Source organism: Monodon monoceros, unplaced genomic scaffold, assembly GCF_005190385.1.
Source record: "Monodon monoceros isolate NGI ecotype Baffin Bay Population unplaced genomic scaffold, NGI_Narwhal_1 Super_Scaffold_16, whole genome shotgun sequence".
Lineage (NCBI taxonomy): Eukaryota > Metazoa > Chordata > Mammalia > Artiodactyla > Monodontidae > Monodon > Monodon monoceros.
Genome location: NW_021703772.1, coordinates 61,068,664 through 61,080,487, shown reverse-complemented (window position 1 = coordinate 61,080,487; position 11,824 = coordinate 61,068,664). Strand labels below are relative to the sequence as shown.

Here is an 11,824-nt window from a genome sequence, read left to right as displayed (position 1 = left end):
TATACATTTCCAGAATCCCACCCTCCAATTCTTCATCCATTAACTGTCACAAACACTTTAAATAATACTACATGGTCTTGCATAAATAATAAAGAAATTTTAAAAACTTTGTGTAACCATTCTTGAAAATGCTAATGTTGGGCTTGATGCTAGAATTTCTGGGGACTTCCCAGGTGGCACAGTGCTTAAGAATCCGCCTGCCAATTTTCCCAAAACAGGGGACACAGGTTCAATCCTTGGTCCAGGTAGATCCCACATGCCGCGGAGCAACAAAGCCCATGCGCCACAACTACTGAGCTCTGCTCTAGAGCCCAAGAGCCACAACTACTGAGCCCACATGCCACAACTCCTGAAGCCCATGCGAGCCCATGCTCCACAACAGGAGAAGCCACCACAATGAGAAGCCCGTGCCCTGCAACGAAGAGTAGCCCCGTCTTGCTGCAACTAGAGAAAGCCCGCGTGCAGCAACGAAGACCCAATACAGCCAATAATTAATTTAAAAAAAAAAGCATTTCTGAATGTTCTATGGAGAACACCAAAAGCAAGAACTATAAAATTTTTTTGGTGAAACGGACAGAGTTATGTAAAGGAGAAATGGGGCAGAGTTCTGTCACTATCCTCCACTGTCGAGCCTGCAGGTATCTCGGGAGCCAAAAGCAGTTGGGAGACACGGAGACGCATTTTTTCATAGGTTTCATGAAATATATATAATATATATATATGCTTTAAAATTATGAGTTGTTTGAAATATATAGAAAATGCAGAGAATAGTACCCATAAACCTCCCAGATTTGACATATTTTTTCTTTTTGCACCATTGTATCAGTTTCCTAGGGCTGCCATAATAGGTTATCACAAACTTCATGGCTTAAAACAACAAAAATTTATTCTCTCACAGTTCTGGATTCCAGAAGTCCAAAATCAAGATGTCAGCAGGGTTGGTTCCTTCTGGAGGTTCAGGGGGAGAATCTTTTCCATCCCATCACTAGTGGCTGCCAGCAATCCTTGGCGTTCCTCTGTGTGTCTTCTCCCCTTCTCTCCTCTTCTAAGGGTACAGTCAGCCCTTCATATCCACGGGTTCCGCATCCACAGATTTAACCAACTGCAGATGGAAAATATTCAGAAAAAAATGTCTAGAAAGTTTCAAAAAGGAAAACTTAATTTGCCATACTCCTGCAACTATATACATAACATTTACATTGTATTTACAACTATTTACATATAATTTACATTGTATTAGATATTATAAGTAATCTAGAGATGATTTAAAGTATACAGGAGGATATGTGTAGGTTACATGCAAATACCACACCATTTTATATAAGGGACTTGAGCATCCCTGAATTTGGGTATCCGCAGCAGGTCCTAGAACCAGTCATCTGTGGACACCAAAGGATGACTACACTTGTCATTAGATTTAAGGCCCACCCTAATTCAGGATGTTCTCATCTCAAGATCCTTAAATTAATTTCATCTGCAAAGACCTTTTTTCCAAATAGGGTCATATTCACAGGCTTTTTGTGGAACATATTTTTTGGGAGGCCACTATTCAATCCACTACAACTATTTACTTCAACTCTTACAAATAAAATGGCACAGATATCATTAAAATAACTTCCTCAACCTTCTTCTATTTCACTTCATCTGCAGTTGTAACAACAATCCTAAGTGTTGCTGCTCTGTAGGTTTTAATACTTTTACTACCTTCGTATCTGCAAAGAATTTGCAGTTGTTTATGTATAGACACTATCTTTGTAAGACTAAAAGATTTCTGTAAATGATATCACCCTGTACATTTACTTTTGCAACTTGTTTTTTCACTGAATGTTAATATTTTAAGATTTCCCTATGCAGATACATATAGCTCTGATTTACTTATTTTGACTATGGCATGAATATTCACAAATTATTTATCCATTCCTCTGTTGAAAGAGATTTACTCTTTTATGATTTGGGGTATTATAAACTTTGTGGTCAGGATCAACCCAGGATGTATCTCCCTATCCTTATATATACACACATGTGAGAATTTCTCTAGGATGGATACCTTGAAGTGGAACTAATAGTTGTTGTTGTTTTTTAATTTTATTTATTTATTTATTTATTTTATTTTTGGCTGTGTTGGGTCTTCGTAGCAGAAGGTGGGCTTCCTCTAGTTGCAGCGAGTGGGAGCTACTCTTCGTTGTGGTGTGCGGGCTTCTCATTGTGGTGGCTTCTCTTTGTTGCGGAGCACGGGCTCTAGGCACGCAGCCTCAGTAGTTGTGGCTCTCGGGCTCTAGAGCACAGGCTCAGTAGTTGTGGCGCACGGGCTTAGTTGCTCTGTGGCATGTGGGATCTTCCCGGACTAGGGCTTGAACCCGCGTTCCCTGCAATGGCAGGCGGATTCTTAACCACTGTGCCACCAGGAAAGTCCAACAGTATTCTGTTTTCTTTTTTTCCCCTCTATTTTTCTATTCTCTTGAAGAGAATATGTAGATGTTAACTGTTGTTTCTTGAAGGTTTGCTAACACCAGGCTATAAACTGTCTGGGCCTTATTCTGTTTGGGGGATGGATTTTTTTTTTTCACTCTAATTTAATTTCTTTAATGCTGTAAGTATATTAAAGCTTTAAAATTCCCTTTTTAGTTAATTCTGGTTTTTTATATTTGTCTGGAAAATTTGCCACTTTATGTTTTCAAATGTTTGTGTTTATGGTTGTTCATAATGACGTGGAATTGTGGTTTTATTATATAAGGTCAAAAGATTGAATATTGGCAATTTCATGTGACGATATAATAATTTCTTGTGGCTTTAAATGTTCTTCCTTCCTTTGTAATTATGAACCCCTTTCATTACTGATATCATTATTTGTACCTCCTGCATATTTTTGGTTTATCACCAAACATCTATTTTACTAGTCTTTCAAAATATAAGATTATCTCTGCTGTTTCTTCTTTTTTGCAGTACGCGGGGCTCTCACTGTTGTGGCCTCTCCCGTTGCGGAGCACAGGCCCCGGACGCGCAGGCTCAGCGGCCATGGCTTACAGGCCCAGCCGCTCCGCGGCATGTGGGATCTCTTCCCGGACCGGGGCACGAACCCGTGTACCCTGCATTGGCAGGCAGACTCTCAACCACTACACCACCAGGGAAGCCCGTTTCTTCATTTTTTATTTCATGAATTTCTAGTCTTGTTTTTATTTCTTCTCTTGCTGCCATCTTGTGACCTTTGAATTTACTCCGTTGCTCTTTTTCTAGATTCTTCAAGGTTGAGCTCATGGCTTTTTAACACTTCTATTATCTGATATACATGCATTTAAGGCTATACTCTCCCAGATGTATCCAAATTTTACCGAGGCATTTTCATTGTCATTTGGTTCTACATATTTTTTATTTCTCTCTTAATTTTTTCTTTGAAAAGTAAATTATTTAAAAGTATATTTTTAGTGTCTAAAATACATGAGGGTTTTGTTCATTTATTTACCATCTTTTTAATAATTCATTTAAAATTTTATTTAGAGAAAATATATCAATTTTTTGGTATTTCTCTCTTTTTTATGCCCTAATGTATGATTTATTTTTTAAAGAGTTTATGTGTGCTTGAAAAGAATGGGTATTTGGGGACTTCCCTGGTGGCGCAGTGGTTAAGAATCTGCCTGCCAATGCAAGGGTCACGGGTTCGATCCCTGGTCCCGGAAGATCCCACATGCCACAGAGCCACTAAGCCCATGTGCCACAACTACTGAGCCTGTGCTCTAGAGCCTGCGAGCCACAACTACTGAGCCCGTACACCACAACTACTGAAGCCTGTGTGCCTAGAGCCCGTGCTCCACAACAAGAGAAGCCACCGCAATAAGCCTGTGCACCGCAACAAAGAGTAGCCCCCACTTGCCACAACTAGAGAAAGCCCAAGCGTAGCAACAAAGACCCAGCGCAGCAACGAAGACCCAACGCAGCAAAAAGTATAAATAAGAATGGGTATTTTATAATTTTTATGGTGAAGTACTGTTTTTATGTGAAGCTGATAATTATGTAGTTCTAGTCTTCTAGAAGCTTACTGGGTTTTTTTGAGTCTTTGATCTATCAGTTTTGGATGGATGTATTAAAATCTACTATGATTCTAGATTTGTAAACTGATCCTGTTCATTTTTCCTTTTTATATTTTGAGGTTTGTCTATTAGGCATATACAAAGATGACAGTTATTTTCTCTTAGCACTTTTAAGACATTAATTCCATTTGCCTGTGACTTCTATTTTGTTGTCTATCCAGCTGTTGATCCAGTGTAGGCAATTTGTCTTTCCCTGCTGTTAGTTTTTTGAGATTTTTTCCTTTGTCTTTAATGTCCTGCTATTCCATTATGATGTTTCTAGGTAGATTACCCTACTTGGAAATCTTACAGAGTCCTCACACTACTGGTGCTGCCACTCAGCGCCCATTCCCTGTGGCCAATATCCTGGTTTGGTCTTACCCTGAGCTATTGGCAACTTCTGGCTCTTATTACTCTGGTTTTGAGTTTTTGCTTTATTTCCATAATTCATTGTTTTCTTCTTTTTTTTTTCATTGTTTTATTTCTCTTGCTTTTTTCTTTAATTTTTTCACATTAAAAAATGATTAAGTAATATTGTATCCACCATTTTTATGTGATTATAGTAGGAAGAAGTTCTTTGTCAGCTCTGCTGTCCATACTGATGAATCAGAAGGGTCTGAAATCCCTTTTTTTTTTAAGCTTTTTTTTGGCTGCATTGGGTCTTCATTGCTGTGCACGGGCTTTCTCTAGTTGCAGCGAGCAGGGGCTACCCTCTGTTGCAGTGCGCAGGCTTCTCATTGAGGTGGCTTCTCTTGTTGTGCAGCATGGGCTCTAGGTGCACAGGCTTCAGTAGTTGCAGCACGTGGGCTTCAGTAGTTGCAGCATGCGGGCTCTAGAGCGCAGGCTCAGCAGTTGTGGCACATGGGCTTAGTTGCTCCGCGGCATGTGGGATCTTCCCGGACCAGGGATCGAACCCGTGTCCCCTGCACTGGCAGGTGGATTCTTAACCACTGTGCCAGCAGGGAAGTTCTGAATTCCTCTTTATTCTTCTGTGAGATCATGAGAAGAAAATACAGAGTCAACTGCTTTCCACTAAGCGCCCAACATTGAGAATCAAGGAATAATATTCTCTTCCATCCAAAATCCCTGTCTGACTTAAAATCAGTATACTTAAAAAATGTGATGACTTACAGAATAAAATGTTTTGTAGAAGTGAGTGATGCCATTATGAAAGGACATATTATTATTCACATTTTATAGGGGAGAAACTGAGGCTCAGAAGCTAAATAACTTCCCAAAGACAGTAAGTGGAAGAACCAAGATTTTAAGCTATGATTCTGAGACCAAAGCACACATTTCCCCTACTATGTTGCCTCCTAGGAAATTGTAATCTTTATAACAAGAAGAGACATTTTAAAAAGGTAAGAATTAAAGAATCAGAATACATTTACGGGTTAAACTGTGTAGTACAGAAAAAACTATAAAAGGAAGATATCAATGTGGAGTGTATATATATATATATATATATATATATATATATATCCTTCATTCCTGTTGAGAGAAACCAAATGCATGTCAGTTGAATGTATTCCTCACAGATAGAATTACCTGTTGAGAACAGTTTTGGAGGAGCTCAGCAGATGGCATTCCAAATGAGAGATGCCCACATGGGCTGTGAAGGCTATAAGGGATTTCAAATGTCTGTGTCTGTCTCTCTGGTAAATGACATTGCTTTGGAAAGGGCGATTTTTTTTTTCTTTGTCTTTTAAAGGCTGTATCCACTTGTAAAGAGAGGCACATTTGCCTTATATGGATTGGATCTAAATCTGTGTGGACATCAGACTGTGTGTGGGAGTTGACCCAATGATATTGGGTGATTCTGAGGTTAGAGGTACTCTAGCTGATTTTTTTACTCTTAATATTTCAATTCTTACTTCTTCATAAGGGATCTGACTTCCCAATCAAATATGGTATTTCCTGATATAAAGCTGATGGTAAGAGATGTCTCAGGTTTTCATTCTAATGCTTTTTTGTTGTATATAACAGAAAACCCAACTAAAAGTGGCTAGACAATAAGGAATTAATTTTTCCACATAGGAATTCTGGAGATAGAGTGATTTACAGGTTGGTTAATTTAAGAGCTCAGGAGTGTCATTAAAGACTGGCTCTTTCCCTGTGTTCTTGCTCCATCCCCAGTGTGTTGGGTTTTGTCCCCTTGCTTGTCTCATCATAGTTCTGAGATGGTTGCCTCACCTTCAGAAATCTTCCCCTCATACAGCAAAGGAGAGACATCAAAAAAGGGCAGTTTTTCCTCTCTCCCAGAAGCTACCACTCACCCCAGAAAAGTTTCTTTCACACCTCATTTGCCAGAAGTGCCTCACACACCCATTCCTAAACAATCAATGGCAAGGAAAACGGAGTTTCCACAATGGATTTTGCTAACAGAGGCTCATTCTTTGGGGCTGGAGAGGGCCTCCTTCACCGAGTACATGGTCATGGTAAGGCTGAACCAAATCAGGGTTCTACTGGTAAGCAATATGGGAGGGACTGGCTGTCCATAGGTAACCAATAATACTTGCCACACTTAAGTCTTGTTGGACTGGCGAAATGTGCTAACAATTGTTACCTTGGTCAATTGGTTTAAAAAGTGACTATTATTACTTAATCACCAAAGAACTATGAATGACATTTTGTTTTTAACCAGAAATACTTTCTCTTTTTCAGTTCATGAAGCTTGCGCCTATATCTCAAAAAACTACAGCTCTGGGGCTTCCCTGGTGGCGCAGTGGTTGAGAGTCCGCCTGCCGATGCAGGGGACACGGGTTCGTGCCCCGGTCCGGGAAGATCCCACATGCTGCGGAGCGGCTAGGCCGGTGAGCCATGGCCGCTGAGCCTGCGCATCCGGAGCCTGTGCTCCGCAACGGGAGAGGCCAGAACAGTGAGAGGCCCGCATACCGCAAAAAAAACAAACAAAACAAAAAAATACTACAGTTCTTTCTGCTCAAAACATCATCCTTTATTATTTTCTTTTTCTTCTTCTTCTTTTCTTTTTTTTTTTTTTTGAATGCGTTGGGTCTTAGTTGTGGCATGCAGGATCTTCACTGAGGCATGTGGGATCTTTTTCGTTGTGGCATGTGGGCTCCTACTTGCAGCATGGGGGCTTCTCCCCAGTTGTGGTGTACAGGTTTTCTCTCTCTAGTTGTGGTGCAGGGGCTCCAGAGCACGTGGGCTCTGTAGTTTGTGGCAGGGCTCTCTCGTTGAGCCGCGCGAGCTGTAGTTGTGGCGCGTGTGGGCTTAGGTGCCCCGTGGCATGTGGGATCTTAGTTCCCCAACCAGGGATCGAACCCACGTCCCCTGCATTGGAAGGCAGATTCTTTACCACTGGACCACCAGGGAAGTCCCCCCTTTTCTTAAAAATAAAATAAAATAAAATAAAAATTTTCACCACTCCAAACAAGTGAATCTTTTGTCCTTTGTTAATCACTGTACCTACTTCTCTGGCCACAGAGCTGAGCATGTGACTCAGGATGGCCATAGTGATTGGTCTATGATGGGCACACGGCTCAGGCTAGGTCAAGTGTCTTCCTCAAGATTCTTCTAACTGGAGATGTAAGAAAATAATCATTTTTTTGAGGGTTAGGGTGGGAGTCACATACAGAATTATAAAGCCTAGACACAAATGCAGCCATGATTCTAGATGATATTAGGTTGGCCAAAATTTTCGTTCGGGTTTTTCCGTATCATCTTACAGAAATAGTTATAGCTGTCCTGAAACGATGAGGTCACATGCAAATAAAAATAGAAGCAAGGTTTGGGGTGGAAAGAGGGAAAGAGAAAGAAAGAAGAACAGAAAAAGGAACCCTCCTGCACTGTTGGTGAGAATGTAAATTGGTGCAGCCACTATGGAGAACAGTATGGAGGTGCCTTAAAAAGTTAAAAATAGAGTTACCATATGATCCTGCAATCCCACTCCTGGGCATGTATCTGGAGAAAACTCTAATTCGAAATGGTACATGCACCCCAGTGTTCATAGAGGTGCTATTTACAATAGCCAAGACATGGAAGCAACCTAAATGTCCACCAACAGATGAATAGATAAGAAGATGTGGTATATATACACAATGGAATATTACTCAGCCATAAAAAAGAATGAAATAATGCCATTTGCAGCAACATTGATGGACCTAGATATTATCATATTAAGTGAAGTAAGTCAGACAAAGACAAATATCATATGATGTCATATGTGTGGAATCTAAAAGAAATAATACAAATGAACTTATTTACAAAACAGAAATGGACTTACAGGCATAGAAGACAAAATTATGGTTACCAAAGGGGAGAGCTGGGGGTTTGGGGAGATAAATTAGGAGTTTGGGATTAACATATACACACTACTATATAAAATAGATAAACAACAAGGACCTACTGTATAGCACAGGGAACTATACTCAATATCTTGTAATAACCTATAATGGAAAAGAATCTGAAAAAGAATATATATATATATATATATATATATATATATATATACATATAACTGAATCACTTTGCTGTGCAGTTGAAACTAACACAACATTGTAAATCAACCATACTTCAATTAAAAATAAAGGAAGGAAGGAAGGAAGGAAGAAAGAAAGAAAGAAGCAGAAAAGGAAGAAAGAAAGAAGGACAGAGACAGAGACATGGTAGTGTTTGATTCACTGAACCCCTCATTTCTGCCGTTTTTTGAGGTTTGGTGTTTTGGACCAATAAACTCTTTTTTTTTTTTTTTTTTTTTTTTTTTGCGGTACGTGGGCCTCTCACTGTTGTGGCCTCTCCCGTTGTGGAACAGAGGCTCCGGACGCGCAGGCTCAGCGGCCATGGCTCACGGGCCCAGCCGCTCCGCGGCATGTGGGATCTCTTCCCGGACCAGGGCACGAACCCGTGTCCCCTGCATCGACAGGCGGACTCTCAACCACTGCGCCACCAGGGAAGCCCTAAACTCTTTTTTATTTAAGCTAATTTGAATTATATTACTCTTAATTGCAACAGGAAGAATCCTGACTAAACAGAGTCTTTTAGTTATCTAAACTATATAGTTGAGGAGGATCAACATTCAAATTGTACAATAGAGGCACTGTATCAGTCAAGGTCCAATCAGGAGGCAGAAACCATACAGTAATTTGAGCAGAGGAAGCTTAATATAAAGAATTATTAACCATAATAGAGGATCAGAGTAATGAGGGAATGGGTAGTAAGAGGTAAGGAGAATTTTAAATAATATAGGAATAGCAGATGTAATGGAGCAGCCACTACCCCTAGGGCTGAGTTAGAGTAATCATGGAAGAGTCTGCCAGCCCCTCTAGGCTGAGAGCCAGACCTTGTTCAAGTGGGCGGGGTGTATGACTCACTGAATGGCAGAGAAATCCCTGTGGTGCCATGTTAGGGCAACTTGCTGGAAATACACCTTCCTCAGAAAAGTTTTTAAAGGAGAGGTATCTTGCTGGAGGCAGTCCACTACAAAACATTCCGAGTGGAGTGCCAAGGTAGACTGCTGGCTACTGGGTACTGCTGACCACCGCCCACTGCAGTAGCCCAGTTCTGGAGAAAACTCACCTATCGCTGGTTGCCAGAGAAACCACCTACACTGTAGGAGCCTGCTGCAAGGCACACAGGAGCCAGCAAGAAAAATATCTTCTTCCTGAAATGTCTCTCCAGCAGCCCCTAATGACAAAGCTTAACATTATGTCAATTGGCAAAGGAAACATATTTAAAGGGCTCAGCTTCATTTTTGTAGAGCAGGCAATGAACAGTGAATTTGGAGCTGAGAGGCAATAAATTGAGAAGTGGCAAAGGTATCTTACTGGAATGTCTTGAGAACCCCACAATATGCTGAGTCTGGGGTCCAAGAATAAAGATTGCCTTACTTGACCTTGAAGAGACACGCAATTTTAAGTGTTTCAGGGTAACTGTTCCTTAAGCAATTTCTTTCAGCAATGAAAAAATGAGACTCAGGGCCATTCAGCTCACTTTATGGTTGTTTCATAAGCAAACTGAACACCAACAGAAGATTCTGACATAGCATAGATTTTGTTGGATAGCTTATCCCCTGCCATGAAAGGCAGTACAGCTTGTCAAAATCATTTGGTAATTTTGTTAGTCTAGGGCTTAGAGAAAAACATTCTCCTTTACAGGGAAGAGGATACTACATCATGGACAGCATGCAGGTTCTAGAGTTGAAGCTTCATTTGGCCCTTTACTAGCTATTCAATCTTGTGCAGGGTACTCAACCATTTCTTCTTCTATTTCTTTCATTTATAAACTGATTATAATAATAGTCTCTCCCCCAGTGGTTGCTTTGAGGATTGAATGAGTTAATATGCTCAGTTGCTTAGAACAATTCCTTACCTCATAGTGAGTGGTTGGTAAATGGTAGCTATTATTATTAAAATCAGACCCTGGAAAATACAACCACCAGAGAGGGCTATAAAAGAAGACAAGGTTAAATCATTTGCAAACCCAAACTCTCATGTGCTTTAAATCTTGATGCTTTTCTCTACCAAAAGACCTCTTCTAAGTGGGTAAGACAAAGAGAGAGAAGAGAGAGGACACACACACACACACACACACACACACACACACACACACACACACACTATGGGCCCCATTCATCCACTGTTTTCTTGGTCCCTCAGTAACAAAGTGACCAGTTTCTGCTCTATTTTCCCATGCTCCTGATTAGGATTTACTTGACTGAAGAACCCAACATTCTTTGATTTCTATAGTGAAGTCTAGGTCAGTGGCAAGAGGAGTCTCTATCCTCCTCAGCTGACATTTTCTCAGAGAAAAGAGCAGCTCTGTTCTGATTTTATTGTGTAACAGACGATTGATAAAGTGAATAGCCATTGTGTCAGTTTAAATTATGCTTTCTATCTTGACCCTAAACAAAAAATTGCAAAAGATCCTCTCTTCAAATTGCTATGCTCAGAAGTACCCTCCCCATGAAGCTTTTCCTTCTATTCATGGACCCCAAAATGCAGCAGTGGGACTGGGGGGAAAAGAGCCTGGGAAACGGAAGGCCTATGGCAGTGGGGGTAGGGTAATTTGCTGACTTGAAATAAGGAAGTGGCTGACTGTGCGAATTCCAGGTGGCAGAACAAAGGCCCAAGAGTAGAAGTGAGGGGAAGATTTTGGCTGACTGTTAGGTAACATTTCCTGATAGAGTCACTCTAAAACAAGATGGGCCACTCTACTAAGTAGTGACTTCTCCAAAGGAGACATGTTCAGGTGCAAGTGACGGATATTGCAGAGCAGATTCCTGCCTTGGTGGGGAGAATGGATGAGGTGACCTCTAGACTTTCTATGATTCCATGACACTTGATGGGACAAAGGGATAGCTGTGCTCTGACAATCAGTCTTATAGAGAGCTACTGGATAATGGTTACTTGTTCAAAGGCTTGGGCATAAACCAATTCTTATTTGGGTATTCTGACTGACCAGACATTGTCAAGCCTTTCATTACTTAATCCTCTCAGCAAGCCACTATCAATTATTATTCCACTTTTACAAAAAAAGAAACTGAGGCTCAGAGAATTTAGGTTGCCCGCCTTAATTAAAATCCAGTCTCAGCTGTCTTTGAAGACAGCATTCTTAAACACTTTACTAAACAGAAACACTGGTTACAAATATGTAAACATATTTTAGATACTATACAAAATTAAGCAAACTTTAAAAGTAGTCAAATAAATTCAGATACAAAATTTTGCTACTATGTCATTAACAGCCATTCCTTAACAAAATCTTGATTTTTCTCATTTACTTTTCAGAAAAACCTTCCC

At 40.4% G+C, this 11,824-nt stretch overlaps 1 protein-coding gene across 1 annotated transcript in view; it reads right to left on the bottom strand.

Annotated features, from left to right (window-relative positions):
• Positions 1–1,027: 1,027 nt before the first annotated feature.
• METTL8 (methyltransferase like 8) overlaps positions 1,028–11,824 on the bottom strand; it is a 152,168-nt gene continuing 141,371 nt past the window's right edge. The window contains exon 15 of the transcript XR_003793864.1: positions 1,028–1,102. The gene's annotated coding sequence lies outside the window, so the exon portion shown is untranslated. The remainder of the gene's footprint in view (positions 1,103–11,824) is intronic.